The sequence below is a fragment of the Sprattus sprattus genome (assembly GCF_963457725.1).
Source record: "Sprattus sprattus genome assembly, chromosome: 18".
NCBI classification, from domain to species: domain Eukaryota; kingdom Metazoa; phylum Chordata; class Actinopteri; order Clupeiformes; family Clupeidae; genus Sprattus; species Sprattus sprattus.
Window position 1 is genome coordinate 14,073,730 of NC_137916.1, and position 7,280 is coordinate 14,081,009.

The window sequence follows — 7,280 nt, forward strand, 5'->3', positions numbered from 1 at the left end:
TGTATTCTGTTTCTGGGATAGCAGTCACAGATGCCCCTGTGTCCACTTTAAAGCACATCGGGCCACCATTTATGGTAAGCATTTCAGTCCATGTAGACGACTGTGGATGGTCAACAGCTCCCAAATAAGCCGCCACATGATCCTCCTCAATGGATCCTAGGTTTAGAGCTGATCTGCACACAGATGCAAAGTGTCCCCTCTTGACATTTTCTACATTCAGCATCTTTTGCTGGGCATTCAGTCCATACATGTGTAGGGGTTTTGCCACACTTCCCACACGGCTTTGGGTTGGTTGAAGCATGCTGAGGCTGAAAACGGCTAACACGTTGAGCAGAATTTGTCCTGTAAGCCTGTCTCTTGCTATTGTAAGACATTGCATCTATTTGACCCGGTGAGTCGGCTGACCGGAGAACAACTTGCTGCTTTTTCACCTCTTCTTGCTGCCTCACTTGAACTATGGCTGTAGCTAAATCCAATTTTGGGTTGAGCTGCATTTTTTCAGATAATTTCAGATCACTTATCCCGACAACAATCCTGTCTCGGATCAACTCTTCCCGCAAGGCGCCATATTTGCAATGTTCAGCTAACTTGTGCACTGCTGTGATAAAGTTCTCTGCAGATTCGCCAACTTCCTGATTTCTTTTATTAAACTTGGCTCGTTCAAATATTACGTTATGCACGCCTACGAAATGTCCATCAAAAGCATTTTTTACCTCGTCATAGTCATTTTGTTTATCCTCAGCCAACTGCAACGAGCTCAGGATATCGTCAGCTTTATCACGCATTGTGTAAATGAGAGAATTCACCTGGTAGGCTTTGTCTTTTTCTTTCAATCCAGACGCAAGCCTGAAGCGTTCGAATCTTTTTATCCATGCGGGCCATGAGCTTGGCTCGAAGTCGAAGGGTCCCGGTGGTGGGATGGTAAGAAGGTAATCCATGCTGTGTGCTAGTAGTTTACCGCTAGCCTGTAGTTAGCTTTCACCGTCAAACTTTCTCTCTAGCTCCGGACGTCACCGTCTTCACTCTCCACACCGTTAAACTACTCCAACTAGTTGTCTGTACCACTAGACTCTGTCTGTCGCGGGTTAAAAGCTTCTGACACCATGTATTGTGCCTATATATTTGGTACTCAAGGACACAACCTCAGGATGTAACTCGACAACTTTAATTATACTCCTTCTGCACGTATAACACAACATCTTATAAACAGTGCGCCACACCTGGCCATAGCCGGCCACTACAGCCCCGACGCACATCATGACACGCACACAAACCCACGCCAGGTGCACTGACACATCAGTGCTTTAAAGTCCACAGAACCACTCTATAAATATGATCAGTTTAAAGCCAAGGATAAAATGTATGTGTGAAGTAGACTACACTGTAGACAATAATAAACCAATAATGTAAATGTATACATATTTCCATTCATTCAAAAGCAAAAACAAGGCTAAATAGCCAGGGAATGAAATAACGAATTGATTAAGCATATGCCTATTCAGTGAAGCAACAGCTTGGCTCCGCGCCCACGTTTCTATGCGAGAGCACAGACGTGCGGTCCGGGGAGGCAGAGCCTCACCTGTCATCATTAAAGTAAAAAAACAAATAACGATCAAAGGAAATAAATATTTTCTACTGGTCTGTGATATAAATGTATTTTCTGCATGATTCCAATCATTTCGAGCAGTTTTATAATCAAAATCGCTGAATTTGCGCATGTCCTGTTCAAACACACAGAAGACAGCAAGACGATGACGCCCGACTCACATTGTTGCGTTTGAAGGCATTGATGCAACGGACGGTGGAGGAGGAGTCTGGCGCATGCGGTTCTGTTGATAACGGAGACGTTATAGTGAGATTGACAGGTCAACAAACCAATCAGGTCACTAGTAGGCTTTTACCCTGTGAGTAGTAGCATGCTAACCCTAACCCATCATTAGACAGTGTGCTCAGACACCTCGCAAATCCTATGATACGTATTTCTCAGTTACAGTAAAGGGGTTTTTACATTGTACAGTGTCTATTTCTCGGTAACTTTTAAAAAATCTAACCAAAAAAAAGTCAAACAACCAACTTGTAGGTACAAATACGACCATCTACGGAGTTTGGCAGCCATGTTTTTTTTTTGAGTTTGCCGCTCTGTAGACGTGAGCATATACGGGAAAGGATTGGCTAGTGCCTGTGCTGTCAGTTATGCATGAAAGGCAATATGATTGGCTGACGCATGCATTGCCTGTTGAAAAGTTAAACCTTCTTCAACTCTTGTCGCGAGCAAAGCATGAAACGCAACGCACGCGAACCAAACGGAGCCACAATTCAGTTCGGCAAAGGATGATGTCACCCCATGCAAAGTGAATGGGGATGCGTTAACCCTGACGCATCAACGCCTTCCAACGCAGCAATGTGAGTCGGGCGTGAGGCAACGCATCTCAGATTGCGCAATACCTCACAAACTGGATTGAGCGTAGAACCTATTCAGTCCTGCTGATCTGACAAAAAACCTCAGTGAAAACCTCTACACTTATATTTGACCATGACTGTGAAAATGGAAGATTCTATAGCTAAGCTAAAACATTTCACTTAGCTATGTCTAACTGGCTTGCAAATAATGTGTCTACAATTTTCAATGAATTAGCCTAATCTGCAGCGATATGCGTGAGGATAAGAACTCATACATCTTCAATTGCTGAAAGAATTTACGTTTCATTAGGCCTATTTAGATGGAGCCGGGAAGCCTGGTTTGTTACCTGCATCATCGTATTTGAAAGCACGTTATTAAAAGTGTAGGCCTATCCCTGTCTTAATGCAATGTGGTGCGAACCAAAGCAAAGTTTAGAAATGTGAATTTATCTTCTTCAGTCTTACTTTGCACTTGAGGCCTTTTGCGATTAGAGGGTCACGGTCCACGGACCAGTTTTTTTGGCCCCACTCTCGTGCTTTCTTTGACCAGACATTATACCTTTTTTCACTCTGAATGTTTCTAATGTTATGCCCGGAGACGTTGACTCACTCAACATCGGACAACCTGAGGCCCCCCCTGGTGGCGAGGCCCGGGGCTGCAGCTCATAAAGCCCATTCTCTTAATCCGGCCCTGGCTGTAGCAACAAACATTTATGTGCTGTGAAAGTGTTAACCAGTATGTGAGTAACGTGAGTTTTATTAAAGCATAGTGTGTGTAATGAGTAGCTATTTCATACAGTTTGCTAACCTTTCCTGCTGTCTGTATTTACTAACCAGCAGCAGACCTAAAGGCAAGGGAATTAACCCTGAAGTTAAAAACATGCAATCTACTTCGGCCGTGGAGCATTTTACTCCCCTGCAATCTCCAGACAGACAGCAGGAAAGGTTAACAAACGGAATGAAATAGCTACACATTACACACGCTATGTTTTAATAAAACTCATGTTTTATGCTACACCAACGGAGGCACAACAGACATCACCATGCGCTGCTCACCTTTTGCAAAGTGGATGCGAGTAGCCATGTCACGTGATCACGTAGGCCCACTAGTCGTTTGAGTGCCGTGCTGTGGGGAGCGCTGCTGCGCCGTAGGCTATATTAAGAACATGATGTGAACAGTTTCCCTGTGCGTGTCATTGTTTTTGGCGAAGTCATTTAAATACTCGATTATGCAATTTTGCACATCGTTTGAACAACAATGACGATATTTTCGCAGACGATATATATCGCCCACCCCTAGTTGCGCCCATGAAAAATTTGCCAAAATTGCTAAATGCTGAACAGTTTTTGGATGTGGATTGGATGATTGAACATTCGATCTGTAACAAGGAACAATTAAGACATATTGGCAATTTTACACTTTATTCATTTAATACACTCTAAGGCAGGGGTCCCCAACCTTTTTTGCACCACGGACCGGTTTAATGTAGGATTTTTTTTCACGGACCGGCTTAAAGGTGTAATTTTCCACCACTTGTTAGTCATGTCATCCATTAGCAGTGTGAAGTTGGCCCAAAGACCCCCAAATAAGAATAGCGTACTTCCGGGTTACGGGATATTATACAAAAGCTAACAGTCACGTGAAGTGGCGTTAACTTGTGACCAACACCATTGTATTACGAATGTTAATGCATGACAAATACAACTCACCATAACGCTGAATCAGTGTTTGGTCTCCATGTGCTGAAGCAGTTTTGAATGCTTCATTAGCTTATTTGCTATCTTAAGTTGTCGCCACAAATTATACAGAGCGGACTTGGTGCGTGAGAATCAACTGTTGTGATAAACCCGTAATTTAAGTATGACTCCTGGTATTGTCTGTTAAAATAAGCTTTCTTTTTTGGAGGTCGTAGGCTCCTCTTCTGGCTCCTTAATGGGCCTTTTCACCTTTGCAAAGAAGCTCTCCAAAGATTTTAGTTTTGTACTAATTTTCGCTAGTTTCGCTATTTTTTGAGTGACGTATCACATGAACGAGACAAGCGTCTTGACGTGACCAGAGGCACAGGCGAATATTACGTCCTAGAAAATCCAGTCGTTTTTCAAAATAAAACACCTTTCAGACGCTAATAATGAATACAGCGGACATTATATAAATTATTTATTCTTTCTGCGCGGCCCGGTAACAGATGCCTCACGGACCGGTACTGGGCCGCGGCCCGGTGGTTGGGGACCACTGCTCTAAGGAGCCTCAGGAGCGGGTGGAAGATTCATATGCAGCCACAACAGCCTGGCATCACCTCCTCATGCTGGTCACCAACCTGGTCACACATTGCTGTGGGATGGCATTCCATTCCTCAACCAAGAGTCGTTGCAGATCAGCCACAGTGGTGTGAGTCCCCTTCCCTTGCTCTGAACATTCAGCAGTCCAGCACTCCCTGGCCTCCAAAGACAGGGTATCCCAGTCAATTTAAGGCTCAGCGATACATGCAGTCACCTCCTCCCTTGTTTGCAGAGCCCTTCGGTTTATTGATTTTTCCGCAAACCTGATACCTACAATTCACCTTGTATTTTATCTTCAATGAACAGAGGCAAGACCAATCAGAGAGGATTTACAGGAAAATCTGTAAAAATATGTGTCTTATTGGCTGACAGGTGTACAATTTCCCATTGATTTGATTATATCAGGTCACAGGTCAAATCATCAGTAAGTCAGTCTAAGTCAGGCCTTATACGATCAATTAACATTGATTGTTTGTTTTTTTTACAAGTAAAGAGGAAAACAGGGCTGAAGCACTGCATAGATCCTCTAATGCTCTATATGACAAAATTACTATATGAGTTTCAACAGGGACGTGCACAGGAGGGGGCTAAGGTTGCTTGGGCAACTGCCCGTTTCCCCTCCTCGACTGAAGTTGCCCCTCCAAAGGAAACGTATATATATTTTTAAATAGTATTACGGCTGCAGAACTTCATGTATGCCTAGATAAAATAATCGCGGGATAAGCGTCCAGGGGACGGGGGCGTGGCAGCGGCAGTTAGTGAGAGTTGGAAATTATCTCCAGGCAAAATATGCGTCCAGGGGACGGGGCGTGGCAGCGGCGGTTAGTGAGAGTTTAAAATGATACAGGCAAAATATGCGTTCAGGGGCCGTGGCAGCGTCAGAATTTACGTGTTGCCCCTTTTTTCCAGGGCAGAGCAACTGCTCTTCAAAATACCTGTGCACGTCCCTGAGTTTGAACATGATACGAGCAGAGCATAAATGTAGCTATGCTTTATTTGCATTACACTGTACACCTAAAAGGTTAGGTAACGTTAGCGTTGCGCCTCTCTTTTGTTAGAGACAACAAACAAGCCTAGTCTCGTGTTACCTAGCCAAAAAGCTAGCCAACTTCTTTTCTGATCAAATCATACATTAACAGCTACAACAGTGTCCGGGGGGGGGGGGGGGGGTCTGCCAGGCATGGTCCCTACCAATGCTAAGACCAAACCTACGCCCTTGGCCATAACTGTCAATTTCATAAATCCCTGCTAGAAATAGGTTATCTCATATACTTATATATTTTACACTAGGAATTCAGAGCCACCTCTTAAGCTCCCAGTGAAGCCATCCATTTGGGTGTGTCTCAAAATGACGAGTTCAAAGACTGTTCACCAATATAACATTGATCTTTCCTGCATTTAAATATAGTGTACTACAAGCTGCCATAGGGTCCCTTTGACACAGGTCTGCTGTCAGTGGTGTCATATATGGGCTGTGCTTCTACTGCATATAATGATCAAATAAATAACCATGTTCTGCTGTTTAAAAGCAGATTAAGTTAAACCAACAAACAGTATGGCAGTCCTGACAGATATTGAACTCTATTCTAGGGGGCAAGGGGAAGCTGTCACGCCCATGCAGTCTTAAAGCAATTGTCACTGGAACACAGCCTTATTTTACACTGTTAATTAACTATATTTTGTTGCTAACACAGGCTACCGCTTACATACTGTAATATTTTTTTGTCTGTCAGAGTTCACACATTTTGCTTGAATTGTAGCACCAACCACAGAAATATTTGTGTATGTCAAATACAACTAGAGTCATTGTAGTAGTAATAGTGTCATGCAAGAATCACCTTCATCATACATTCATAATGTATTCAGTGTTTACCTGATGTTAACTATCGCTCAGATTATGGGTGCTGTATTTCCTGTATCTCATAGTCAAATCTATTTTATACACTGATAAAAAGGAATTACACAAATAGTCTTTTTTCTCTTTCAAACATTGGTATTACATTGAACTAAGTAATTCTGACACAGCATTCAGCATTTATCCTGAATGAATCATATGAGATACACATAAAGCAGTAAAGTAAGTTAACAGCCGGGAAGAAATAATATGTCATTGGGTCTTTCCCAGAGCTTCTTAGAGTTCTACTTAATTTGGAAGATTTACATTAAAATGTACCTTACTTCCACCTTCACTAAACCTAAACCTGTTTCATGGACTTCTTTGCTATCTTTTAAGTCACTCCATTTAAATAATTGTTGTTGTGGGATCAATACTTCTCTTGTTTTTCTGTTTGTGTTTTTCTGAGACTGTTTTGCCATTAAACTATGGGTATTGCATTATGTTTGCTATAAAATGCTTGACCTGAATATTTTTGTACAGATCATGCACATTCTTTTGTCCACTGTAGTAACAGGACTCTTAGGCTGCCCATTCCTACTAACCTCTTAACTTACCTTTCCGATGTTCTACATATTAAATTACCTAATATCTTGTGTAGCTTGCTGTCATGCATGTTTATCAGGACTCTATATGTTAAATGGTGTAAAGGCCAAGGCAAGGATTATATTTGATTATTTTACAGTGACAATTGTAACAATTCTAA